Raw genomic sequence first — 14542 nt, forward strand, 5'->3', positions numbered from 1 at the left:
TGTCTCACAGTATCCAGAAGTAAATGTCTCTGTCTCTGTCTCTCACAGACACACCATTATTAATTAATCTATCCTATCAGAGTTGAAGCGGTTGGTTGAGATTCCCCTCTAGCACTGAACAGTTGAGATTCTTTGATTCCACCATCAGGTAGAAATTCTGAGTTGCTATCACTTCTGCCTTTCCTGTCCATTCACATCGGGTTTTATTATCACCAGCATTTATATCTCTGTGGAACTCAGTTGTCTGTCTTAAAAAGAATCCACATGACGTGATTTAGCCAAATGAGATCAGGGTACTGGAGAGGAAACGTTAATATCAAGGAATGGGCAAGTACTACAGAAATACAAACTGTAAATATCTATAGATTATGTGCTTACAAATGGAGGTATATGTTCCAAGTATGACTTTGGCCTTGTGAATAAATGCCTGCAGCCAGCTAGACTGCCCTCCAGAGCCTGATACACTGAATTAGCACGAACATTTGTACTGCTGGTCAACCAAGACCAGGATTAAGTGATTGTTAAACTGTGTATGTGTGTGTGTGTGTGTTGTGTGTTTGTTTGTTTTTACCTTTCCCTGTGCCAACATCTTTTATAATGTGACTTTTCAACTCATCTTGTCACAAGGTATAGTGTATTTCCCCATTCCTTATATCTGGGCGGGCCCTGCTTTAGTCAATGAAACGTGGTGTAAGTGGCAGTGTGCCAGTTCTACGCCAAGGCTATCGCATGCTTGCATGCTCCTGCTCTTTCTCTTGGAACTAGGCCACTGCCGTGTGACTAATCACAGGCTAACCTGCTGAAGAACAAGGGACACACTGCCAGGTGATCCCCATTGCCCTTGTCATTAGCCAGGCCTAAGGGCAGTTGAGCACAGACACATGAGGAAGTCCATCCGAGACCAGAAGAACTGCTCAACTAAGCACATATAAATTGGTATCCACATAATAGGGAGTTAAATACCTGGTTGTTTTTTAAGCCACTATAATTTGGATGGTTTATAATTGGAGGGAAATAGAAACAGACTAGATGCTAAAGTGAACAGAAATCTGAGCACTTCTCAGATTCATTTGCCTTGGGGTTGGTCAGAAAAATTCTAGTTGCCCATTATGCGAGTTTTCTATCCTCATTACCATCTAAACAGCCCATGACTGAATCAAACAATACCTGCAAAACGGAGAGATGCGCAATCCCCTGGGAAGGACATCTCTTACTTTCCTTGGTGCCCCGGGGAGATACATTATTCTGGCTAGCTAGTCTGAAGAATAATTTTGCAGAGCTGTATGTGACAGGAAGCTCTCATGCTTTCCAAGTATTTATGGCAAGATAAAGAGGTGGATGGAAAAAAAATTAGCATCTGGAGCTACAGTGAAACCACAAGCAGGTGATTCCAACAACTTTGACACCTTCAGTTCAGGGCTGTTTTTGTCCCTGCTCTGTTCCAGTTTTCTGTCTGTCTTTAAAAAACACCCTAAATTTAAATGTATAAAAACCACCCCAACCTTCACAGTTGTGGGCATGGAGTAGGCTCGACTACATGATTCTCACTCCAGATCTCACACAAAGTTGCAGCCAGACTGTAGGTGCAGCTGGAGCCTCCTCGAAGCCCCTCCTTACTCACATGTCTGGGGTTGATACTGCCATTCACCTACAACTGGTCTATTCACATGGCCTGGAACTCTTCAAAGCGTGATGAGTAGGCACCAAGATCAAATGGTCCAAGAAAGAGCTAGGCAGAAGTTGTACCTCTTTTAATGCCTCGGGGGTCACATAGTGTCACTTCCATTGTAAAACAGATTCTACTGTCTCTTCCACTCTCTTCAGTCAAAAGTGTGCCTGAGTATAGGAAGAGAGGACACAGATTCTACCTCTCATACCTATGGGTGTGGAAAGGTCACATTTAAAGAAGAATATGTAGGGTGGAAGATACTAGTATAGCCTACATCAGAAAATAAAACTTCCCAAATGTGTGTGTATAAAAAGTGGGAAATGAGGAAATTCCAAAGTCACTTTAATTTCAGTAACATGCAGCTACAGTCGTGCTAAGACATTAAATACTGTGTGGCCATATTCAGCCAGGTCTTGGATATAATTAGAACTTGAAATTTTCCCTGAGTCTTCCTAAAAAGCATCTTGGAAGTTAATGAGAACATTTCTGTTGCCTGGATGCCATCCTTCCACATTCAACTAAATGATATTCAATTTAAAATATAAACTTCACCTTAAAATATTAATCAGTACCTAGTAATTCTGCAGTTGTCAGCCTCTGCCTTGAACAAAACCCCACAGCCAACCTGGTCAGCGGATGGATGTTAAGCCCCAGGTGCAGGAAAAAGGTAAAAATTCAAAACCATCTTTTAGACACTTTTAGAAGCCACAGACTATGACAAAGCTATGCATTCATGTTCCTGCCCTGGTTTCATATCGCTGGTCTACTCTGTGTCCTTGCCTCCAAAGAAGGATGTAGTAAGGAGAAGGGAGAGTGAATGCCTTGCAAGAAAGAAGGTTTGTTTCTGAAAACCTAACATCCATTCAGGAACATGGATAGGGAGGGAAGAAGTTTGAAGCTTTCACAAAAATTCCTAAACTGAAGAAGGAGGTAAAGGGGTTCTCCTTACTCACAACTAGAACTTCCCCGGGTTAGGAGAAAGAGAGAAGAGAAAGAAAGGCACATATAACATCAGAGCAAGGGGAAGCACTCCTGGACAGGCCACGGATGGCCAACAGATTAAGAGTGTGGGGGAGTTTAGAGACCTACAGCCAAAACTCTGAGCAGCCAGTATGTTGGGGCACTGGAGAGAAGGATGCACAGCAAAACTGTAGAGGAGACATGCCCATGGTGGGCACAGGCAGGGGGCAGATAACACCTTGAACAGAAGCGCTCTTGCCCCAAACCAGACACTGAATCCTAATGAAGTCACAAGCCCTCAAGGTCATGAGACAAAGGATGTCTCAGCGACCACCTCTGTGGTCCTTGCCTTACTCTGGTACCAACCAGATAGGAAATGAGGAGGGTTTGGGGAGAGACAAAAAAGACAGATGTTAAAGGTAGTTAATATTAAATTGTATTAAAGAAAATAGAGTAAGTTACATTTCTTACTCGTGAGTGTGTGGATGGAGATTCATCACCATTGTATTACTTTCAGACAAATAATATTTTGGTAGTCCCTACTGTCCTAAGTTTAATAAAATTAATTTCATATTAATGGACAGAAAATTAAGGACATAAGGAGGAAATGCTTTTCATCCCAGTTTAGTGCAAAGAACATATCAAGACAGTCCGGGTTCAAATCCTGATAACACCACAGACTGGGTGCAAAATTATAAACATTTCATTTGTTCTCAGTGTTGTCATCTGTGATACGAAACAAATTATACGATGTACAGAATTCTTGAACAGCTTAAATATGACAAAATGTTTAAAGCCTCCTGTAAAAGAGCAGCCTTATAATTCCAGATATGTGAGTCTTCATCTCCTATTTTCTTTGCATATTGTAGGCAATCATGCAAATGTTTATTTTTTTTAATTTTTTTTAACGTTTATTTATTTTTGAGACAGAGAGAGACAGAGCATGAACAGGGGAGGGGCAGAGAGAGAGGGAGACACAGAATCTTAAACAGGCTCCATGCTGTGAGCTGTCAGCACAGAGCCCGACGCAGGGCTTGAACTCACGGACTGTGAGATCGTGACCTGAGCCGAAGTCAGACACTTAACCGACCAAGCCACCTAGGTGCCCCAATCATGCAATAGTTTAAATACAATTAATTTGAAAGGAAAACAATGGAAAAACCTAATTCTTAATTTAATGAACATATTATAAATAGTGATAGTAATCATTCTTATCATCTAATCTAGTCTGGTCATCTTTTGTTTAGTGATGTGGCTAAAAACAATGGATTGGAAAATTACTCTGTGATGGTTAGTCTCCAAAATAGTTTCCAATGATTCCCAGTCCCTGGTAGCCACTTCCCTGTGTAGTTCCCTCCCACCCTGAATAGGGCCAACCTGGGCAATGGGCAGAGTACTGTGGAAATGATGAGGTGTGCCATCAGAGGCTAGGTCATATAGGATATTGCAGATTCCACCTGCTCTCTCTTGGATCACTTGCTCTAGAGGAAGCTGCCACATAATGAAGGCACTCACATATTCCTATGGGAAGGTCCACATGGTGAGGAACTAAGGCCTCCTGCCAACGACCCACACCAACTCACTCTCCACATAAATGGGCCACCTTAGAAGCAAATCCTCCAACTTCAGTCAAGCTTTCAGATGACCGCAACCCTGGCCAATATCTTGACCGTAATCTCGTGGGAGACTTTGAGCCAGAACCACCCAGCAGCATCTCTCTCAAATTCCCAAAAGAGCTTGAAACAAAAAAACATTTATTGTTTTATGCCACTAAGGTTCAGGGTCAGGAGTTACACTGTAATAGATAATTAATATAGAGCTCCATGAAACCATGTGACCACCTCACAGAGCCCATCTTACATATTTCTCAGTCAGTCCATTCCCTTTAGCTATAATATTTCCTGCTGTAACTTAAGTTGTCCTCACACACTGGGGCTAAGTAGCACATTTGCTTAGTTGAACGTTAAGATTAGAAACATAAGTTCAAATTTGCTTTTGCCCTTGACTTTTAATAGTCTCATATAACTTCAGAGTTGCAAGAGACCTTCAAGTTAGCTGGTGTAATTATCTATCTGCTCAATTCAGGAACTCGTGTGGATATCCAGCTTCTTAGTGAATATCTGAACAGTAGGTTTATGAATAAATAGTTCTCCGCTAGCATTATTTAAATTTATCTGTCATGTCTCTAAGAAGTAATTTCAGCTATTCATCACTGAACACTGTTTTCAGATCACAAACCATCCAGATTTATCTCATTAGTATTTTTTCTGTATATCAACTTATTTTTTGATGTCTATCCTGCTAACAAAATTTTGTGGACATTTGATATCAGGTGATTAAGACAGAACACATTCTCTCTCTCTCTCTCGCTATCTACATATATAATGATATCTATATAGAATCCATATCTATATATACATATCTATATGTATATCTATATGTATAGATGTATATCTATATATCTATATCTATATCTACATAGATATCTATATCTACATATATCTATATATCTATATCTACATATATCTACATAGATAGATATAGATATATGTAGATATAGATATAGATATAGATATAGATATAGATATAGATATATATGGATTTTGCTGATCTCACAGCTGACAAGCCCCTAGGTAAAATTTCAGTTGAGTCAGGTCTCCAAATTCCTATTTCCTTGCATATTTGACTTCTAGAACATAAGGGCAAACCTTCATCTTCTGCTAATCAAACTCATCTTATTGATTCCATCTCACTGTTGTGATCTGAAGTGACCATTCTGATTTTGGATTATATTAGTAATCCCTACCATTCCTCAAATCCTTAGATCTTTTGAAATTCCAATGAAACTGTCTTTAATATTGTTATTAAATCAATTGCATAAAAAGTATATATAGATATGGAAAACATATATTAGGGCCAAATACAGACAGGTTCCTACAAGTTTTCTCCAGGATGGCATCAGTGGTTGAACCAATTTAGCATTCCATTAAATATTATATTTATTTTTTCTACTCCGAAAGAAATATAGTAAGAGGTTTTCATTTTTTAGATTTTGTTGAGGAATAATTGACAAAGATAATTGAATATACTTAAAGTGTACAATATGATGAGTTGATATAGATATATATTGTGAAATAATTACCAAGATCAAGATAATTAATACATCCATCACCTTACATAGTTAACTCCTTTTTGTGTGTGTGGTGACAATGCTCTATTAACTCTAGTCACCATGTCATACATTAGAGCCTTAGAACCTATTCTTCTTATAACTGAAAGTTTCCACTCTTTGATCTACTTCACTCCATCTACATTTTCAGTTTTTATTTATTTTTTATATTTTTTAGAGATTTTTTTTTAATTTTTAAGTAATCTCTACACCCAACGTGGGACTCAAACCCACAACCCTGAGATCAAGAGTCGCATGCTCTACCAACTGAGCCAGCCAGGCGCCCCTACATTTTCAGTTTTTAAATAGATGGATAGATCTAGGGAATATCACATACAAAGTGAAAATCTCTTGACTACCACCCAATGCCAGTTCTCTCCCAGAGGTAATCACATTTCTCCACTTTGTATTCTTTCCAGACCTTTTTCTATGAACATAAATACACACATATGTACCTATAGAAATAAAAATTACTGTGTGGGGTTCTTTACAAGTTATTTCTTAAAAGGTATCAGATGACACATACTATTTCACACCTTAAAAAAAAAACAATTTTGTCTTATGCTCAGGTCACCACATATAGATCTACCCTATTATATCTGTTGCATATTTCACAATATAGATACAAAGTAGAATATATTTTCCCACTTATAGATATTTATTTTCTTCCAATTTTTTTTTCTGAAACAACATAGCAGTGAATGACCTTGTGACAGCCTCCCTGCGAACACTTTCATGTATCTCTCCAGGGTAAATAAAGAGAAATCCCTGGGTCACAGAGGATGCGTTTTTTAAAAGTTTATTTTGAGAGAGAGACAGAGGAAGAGATAAAGAGAGAGAGAGAGAGAGAGAGAGAGAGAGAGAGAGAGAGCGCATCCAGGTGAGCAGGGAAGGACAGAGAGAGAGGGAGAATCCCAAGCAAGCTCCTACTGTCAGCGTAGAGCCCAATATAGAGCTCAAACTCACAAACTGCGAGATCATGACTTGTGCTGAAGTCAAGAGTCAGAGGCTTAACTGACAGAGCCACCCAGGTGCCCCAAAAGAAGATACATTTTTAAAAATACATATTTTCAGTCTTGCCTAGTTATCTTCTAAATGGTAGTTAATATCCTAATCTGCAAAATATGAAATAACTTGTTTCCCCATTCTCATTACATATTATTTTAAAAATATTTCTAAATAAACATTGAAAAAAAAATTAAAAAAAAAAAAGAAAAGAAAAGGGGCGCCTGGATGGCGCAGTTGGTTAAGCGTCCGACTTCAGCCAGGTCACGATCTCGCGATCCGTGAGTTCGAGCCCCGCGTCGGGCTCTGGGCTGATGGCTCAGGGCCTGGAGCCTGTTTCCGATTCTGTGTCTCCCTCTCTCTCTGCCCCTCCCCCGTTCATGCTCTGTCTCTCTCTGTCCCAAAAATAAATAAACATTGAAAAAAAAATTTAAAAAAATAAATAAAAATATTTCTTAAAATTTACGATACATTTTAGCAGCAAAAGAATGAGTAGAAAACACCGCCTGTCTTCTTTATTTTTACACATGTGGAAATTAAAACAGTCCCTTGTCCATGATAGAAGACATTTAATCAGTATTAATTGAATGAATGTTTGAAACACAGAGGAGAGTGGAAGGAGAAATGTACCTTTCTTAAATCTACTCGAAATAAGATTTCTGTCTAGGATGCTGAAAGCCGAAAAGAACATTACTTCTACTATAATGATCAGAAAAAGCCAGATGATCTAAACGTTCATAACTTTTCTTAAGCCCAACAGAGAACCAAGATCATGGGGTAACAAACCAGCTGCAGAGCTAAGGACAGACAAGTGCCTGTGAGGAGAGGTGAGGTGCTGACATTAGCACGCCTGTGGCAGAGCATGAGAGGAAGACAACACCACAATGGTGCTAAGTCAATGGAACAGAATCGAGCTCCCAGAAATAAACCTGGACATACCTGTTTGTTTCTGGTGTCAGGTAAGGAGGTTTCAGCTAGTATGGTCTTGGTATAAAAACAGACACACAGATCTATGGAACAGAATCAAGATCCCAGAAATAAATCTGCACATATATATCCAATTAATGTATAACAAAGGAGCCAAGAATATACAATGGGGAAAGGATGGTCTCCTTGATAAACGGTGCTGGGAAAATTGGGCAGCCACAAGCAAAAGGTGAAAATTAGTCTATTATCTTACACTATACACAAAAATTAACTCAAAATGAATTAAAGACTTAAATGTGAGGCCTGAAACCATAAAAGTCCTGGAAAAAAAACAGGCAGTAAGCTGCTTGACACTGGTCTTGGCAATGATTTTTGGGGTCTGATTCTAAAAGCAAAGGCAACAAGAGCGAAAATAAATAAGAGAGGCTACATCAAACTAAAAGGCTTCTGAACAGTAAAGGAAATCATCAACAAAATGAAAAGGTAACCTACCGAATAGCAGAATATATTTGCGAATCATATATCTGACAAAAGGTTAATATCCAAAATATATACAGAACTCATACATTTCTGTAGCACAAAACAAAACAAAACAAAACAAAACAAAAGAACCTGATTTTAAAAAATGCTCAGAGGTTCTGAACAGACATTTTTCCAAAGAAGACATACAGATGGCCAAAGGGTACATGAAAAGGTGTTCAACATCACTAATCATCAGGAAAATGCAAATCAAAACCACCATGAGATCTCACCTCACACCTCTTAGAATGGCTATTATCAAAAAAATGAGAAACAACAAATGTTGGTGAAGATATAGATAAGAGGGAATACTTGTGCACTGCTGATGGGAATATAAATTGGTGCAACCACTATGGAAAGTAGTATGAAGGTTCCTCAAAAAAAACCTGAAAACAGAACTGTGGTAGGGTCCCCTCCCTAAGGAGAGAAAAAACAACCCTCAAGGCAATCTGGCTATATGTGTACATGAGAACATCCCTCACGACTTTGTAACATGAGACCACTTAATTAGACCAATTAATTAGACTGCATGTTTGTGTGTTACCATACATGGGAGACAAATGAATAGAAAATGTATAAAAAACTATGCCACATGATGTTCAGGGCTCAGTTTTTCAGGTACACACCCACCTGAGCCATGTCAGCACAAATAAAGCTGCTTTCTGGAAAGAAAGGACTCGGTGTTACAACTCTTTGTGCAAAAATCCTCCTACAGAACTACTATATGATCTAACAATTCAACTTCTGGACATTTATCCAAAGAAAATAAAAGCACCAATTCAAAAAGGTATATGCCTCCCCCCATATTCAATGCAGCATTATTCACAATAGTCAAGATATGGAAATAACCTGTGTCTATCAATGGATGAAAGGGTAAAAAAAGTTGTGAGATATATATATAGATATATAGATATATATATAGATAGATAGATATCATATATATGAATATATATATATATATATGTGATAGAATACTACTTATCCATAAAAAAAATGAAATCTTACCATGTGTGACTACATGAATAGATCTTGAAGGCATTACACTATGTGATATGAGTCACACAGAGAAAGACAAATACTGTGTGAATCTCACCTATATGTGGAATCTAAAAACAAAACAGAAAGAAACAGATTCAAAAAACAACTCAAGTTTTAAGATACAGAAAACAGACAGGTGGTTGCCAGAGGTGGGGGGGTAGGATGTGGGCAAAATGGGTGAATGGGGTCAAAAGATGGAAACTTGCAGTTATAAAATAAATAAATAATGTAATGTACAGCATGGTGACTATAGTCTTGGCATATTATTGACTATAATAATACTGTATTACATTTTGAAAGTTGCCAAGAAAGTAAATCTTAAAAGTCCTCATCACAAGGAAAAAAATTTGTAACTATGCATGGGGACAAACGTTAACTAAACTTATTGTGGTGATTATTTGCAATGTACATACGACATCGAATCATTGTTGCACACCTGAAACTAATATAATGCTATACATCAACTATACCTCAATAAAAAAAAAAGAATTTAGCATAATTTTTAATGAATTGCTAAAGCTAAGTGTGGACTTGGTCTAAAGTGAGTATACAGGGGTGCCTGGGTGGCTCAGTTGGTTGAACATCTGACTTTTGATTTTGGCTCAGGTCATGATCTTGCGGTCGTGGGATCAAGTCCCATGTTGGGCTCTGTGCTGAGTGTGGAGTCTGCTTGGGATTCTCTCCCCCTCTCTCTGCCCCTCCCCTATTTGCACTCTTTCTATCTCTCTCAAAATAAATAAATAAAGATTTTTTAAAAAGTAAATAAAATAAGTATACAGAACCCTATAAGCCACACACAGAATGAGAGTTCATGTCCATTTACAGGTTTTTCTCCATGACCTCACCTGTTGTTCATGAGAACAACCAGAGGCAGGCAGGATATTGGAGGAAGCTTCGTTCAGTGGTACGAGCCTACAGGGAAAGACTCATGACTGTGAGAAAAGCAAGGGTGCCCATCAGACACTTCGCACCTTAAGGAATTAAAGTGTTAAATGCTAGGGGAAGGGTGGCAAACCTTGTCACCTCCAGGGCACAGGTAAAAACCCGTTGAAATTAGAAAAGAAGGAAAAAGGGAAAAAAATACTCTGTCTTTGGAAAAGCAACTGGAAAGTATTCTGGGATGGGACCATTGGCAATCTCTTAGCGCTGAGGAAGAGATATGATCACTGAGAAAGCCCCAAACCTAAGAATCAGGAGTTTAGGGTCTGCCTAAGATGGATATTGGGCCAGGACAACTGAGAACACCTTCTCCCACAAACTAACAAGCACTGAGTAATATGCAAAAGCAATCTTCCATTAGGGAGAGGCAAGAGCATGAAGAGACCTTCTAAGAGGTACAGACAGAAAGGGAAAGCCTAAAGGTGGGAGTGGAACAGACACAGAAAACCCTCTGGAAAACAACCCCTAAATTAAGTAGGAGGTAATGCTAGAGGAATTTTAATTCAGTGGTGAACTGAAAGTAACCATAGCAATAACAACACTCAAAATGAGCTCAGCTTTTGGCTAATTTGACTCAACTCTCCATACCAACAGCAAAGCAATATATAAGGAGATAGATTTTCAGGCATAAACACTCTTTACCTCAAAGTTTATTGCCCTATACATGATATCTGCCATTCAATCAGAAATTATGAAACACACAAAAAGAAAAAACAAGAGACAGAAGAAAGAAAAAGAAAAATAATCTACTATCAAGAGATAAATGCATCAACAGAACCAGACTGAGAGATGACCCAGTGTTAGAGGTATCAGACAGAAGATGTAAGATAACAAGGATTCAATGATATATAAAGGCTAAAGGGGAAAAGGTGGACAATATGCATGTTAAGGTGGGGAATTTCAGTAGAGAGATGGAGACTATAAGAAGGAGTCAAATGGAAATGTTATAAATAAAAACCACAGTCACAGAGATGAGGGATGACTTTGCTTAGGTCATCAGTAGACTTGCCACAGTTAACTTGAAGACAGACAGGTCAACATAAACTACTGAAACTGAAACACAAAGACAAAGAAAAATCTTAATTGAAGAATGACCAGTAAAATATGGGAATAAACTTAATTTACTATAAATAATGTGAATTTAAAAAAAAATAAACCCATATAATCCTTAAAATATTTTAAACAGAGTTACTCCATATATTATTTGTGAAATTAGAAAAATTAAAATAGTAAAGATAACTTTTGTGAGAAAACCTATTTAATAAATTTAGTATTGAGAGAGTAAGAAGGAAATGTGACAACTTGTCAGTTTCTATTCTGATATTGAAGAGACTAAATTTCTTCTTTTCCCAGTATTTTCAGAAGAATCTGTTGTAAAGGATTTTGTAAAAGAGGAACTAAGCACTGTAATGAAAGTCATTTTTTCTAGAAGGTAGACTTCCTCCCCAAAGTATAGATTTCTATAGCTTCTGAATGAACCGAACTTATATCTTTGATAATCTTTGATATAGGGAGCATACACACACGTGTATGTGCATTCATTTTGTGTGTGTGTGTGTGAACATGTGACTATGTTAGGTAACACAATAAAGGGAATTCAGGCTGCAGATGGAATTTAGGTTGTTAACCGGCTGACCTTAAAATAAGCACATTATCCTACATTTTTTTCTGGTGGGCCCAATGTCATCACGAAATTCCTTACAAGTAGAAGTGGGAGGCCAAAAGGTAGGTCAGAATGATGTGATATGAGAAGGATTCAACCTGTCATTATTGGTTTGAAGATGGAGGAAGGGGGCCATAAGCCACGAATGTAGGGGCCTCTAGAACCTAAAAAAGAAGTGGATTCTCTTTTAAAGCTTCCAGCTCTGCCAACATCTTGATTTTAGTTACTGAGACTCATGTTGGACTTATACAGATGTAAGATAATAAATGTGTTGTTTCAAGCCATTACGTCTGTGGTAATTTGTTACAAAAGCAATGGAAAATGGATATGCACTCTCCCTTCATCCACAGAGCTTCAATGGATACCAAGGAGAGAGCGAGAAAACAGAGTATGACGGGTCAACCCAAACTGCGTGGTAATAAAAATCAGACAAAACTGACAATAAAATACACCAGGGTTAATGAGAAATCAACGGAACATGTGCTAAACAGGAAATATAACGTAGACAAACAGATCAGAAGCTACAATGTTCACTTATAAGAGCGTGAACAGGTCACAATTGTCTCATAGATTATTGTAGAAATTTGCAAATTTAACACCAAAGGGAATAAATAACTGCAAGTTGACTATAAAAAGGCAGACGGTGTTTCTTAAGGATTAAAAACAATTATTTTAGGTTAGTCTAAGTAATCAGGATAATAGGTTACATCCCTGAATTGGCCAAAAATCTTGTGAGACATACAAGAAACAAAAATTTTAAAAAGTCAAATGAGGAGGAGGGAAAGGTGGAAGGGAAAGGAGAAGGAGAGGGAGGAGAAGAAAAGGAGGACAGGGGAAGAAGAAAGAGATAGAAGAAGAAGAGGAGGAGGATGAAGAAAAGGTAGAGGTATAAAAGACATCTATATATAAAGATGTTAATACCTAGAAATAACCTAAATATGCTGAATTGGAACACCAGGACATGGATAGGGAAATGAGAGAAAGACAAGTCAGCTTCACAGCCAACAACACAGTCATCTGGTACAAACTGAAGTTTCTACTATGTGTTCAGAGCTACCTTTCATGAGAGTCCACCCTTCCATGTTTTCCTTCTGTCTTAACCTTGCCTCTAATTCTTTCTCTGAGAATGTTATTCAAATGAGCCCTTATATAAAGTTCTTAGTCTGCTGAATGTCTCAGAGGGAGGGCATTACGTAGATCTTCTCAAGTTAATAATCAGTATAGTGAACCAAGATGAGCACAATCCAAAATAAAGGGGAAATCAATACTTATAAAGAACTGATGTCATGTCAGGCACGATGTGAAGGGGTTTAAATATTAAATGCATCATCTCATTTAACCCCCTCATCTTTATGTGGTAGCTGTAATTATCCTTATCAGGAAACTAAGTCTCAAAGTGGTAAAATATGTTGCTCACAGTCATACAGCTAACAATCAGCAAAATTAGGAATGTGGCTTTTCAGAAAGATGGTGCTGAAGGGTACTGCTTGGTATTCAGATATGGGAAAATCAGGGGCTGGTGAGGGAGGGCTCAGAAGTCAGCAATCCTTGCTAGCATTTCCAGGCTCCCTGCCCGGATCTTTGGGTCTATGAAAAACATGTCAGGTGATTTTATTCCTATCTCCTAGCTGATGGTCTAACTCATCCAGGACTATAATTCAGATCTAGTGTTTGTGGTTACCCAAGAGGAAATAAAGAAAGGGGAAATTAAGCTGGCCAATTTTGGGAGAAAAAAGCCCCACAAAGTCTGGAAAGCACAATTTTATTCAAAGAATCAATAAAGCTAGAGACATTAAGATGAAACTAAAACAAAGAGACTTAGCTTGGTGAGGGGAGGAAAGGTGTGAAAGGAATGCCCAGGAAGGGGAAAAGGCAAAGACAAATATTTAGCACAGTATGATGCAGAGCAAGGTGAAGGTCCAGTCAAGGTAGCAACCAGGCTCAGGGACCAAAACAAAGATACTGAAGCCTGCTGTTCTGTCAATTAGCCCAAAGCACAATTCCCACAGATTCGAACAAAAACAAAAGAATCTGAACTTCTCTGAGCCTTGTCTTGTGACCAACAGCCCTGGCAATAAATGTCAAACACGTGTTAATGTTGTATGCCTGAGAGTACTCCCAACTTTTTATTCATCTCATTACACAAACACATATTGAGCACTTATTGTGTCCCAAGCGCTGTTGACAATACTGGTGATGGAGAGGAGAATAAGATACAGCGCCTTCCCTACAGCAGCTCAGAGGCCAGTCTGAAAGCAGACTAGTAGGCTAAAAATTTCAAGAGGTATAGAAAATTCAGTGCTTCAAAATATGCAGTGTTGCAGAGGGAGCCTGGGGCATACTGGATGTTTTCCCAAACAGATGACCATTTCAGTTGGCTCTCAGAGTATAGACAGAAGTGCACCAGATAGAAATAAAGGGAAGAATAAACATTTTAGTCATAATCTCACAGCTGGGAATATGTGCTAAGAAAACAGGTTTCTACATAAATGCATAAAGACATGTAAAGTGGGTTTATTTTGAGGTTCAAACCTGTTAACAATCAGCATGTTCAACCACTGAAGAATAGGTAAAAATGTTTGTTGTGCAAAAAAAATATTTTGCTATATATGGCAGTTTCACATCCTTTAACCCAGTGGAATTTCGATCTAAT

At 38.2% G+C, this 14542-nt stretch overlaps 1 protein-coding gene and 1 non-coding gene across 2 annotated transcripts in view; both read right to left on the bottom strand.

The window, feature by feature from the left end:
* Window positions 1-14542, bottom strand: part of CPNE4 (copine 4) — a 496584-nt gene that overhangs the window by 244606 nt on the left and 237436 nt on the right. The gene's annotated exons all lie outside the window — the stretch shown is intronic.
* On the bottom strand, window positions 6008-6080 carry TRNAK-CUU (transfer RNA lysine (anticodon CUU)). The gene has a single exon. It is a non-coding gene; the product is annotated as a tRNA-Lys (tRNA).

This window comes from Prionailurus viverrinus, chromosome C2, assembly GCF_022837055.1.
Source record: "Prionailurus viverrinus isolate Anna chromosome C2, UM_Priviv_1.0, whole genome shotgun sequence".
NCBI lineage: Eukaryota > Metazoa > Chordata > Mammalia > Carnivora > Felidae > Prionailurus > Prionailurus viverrinus.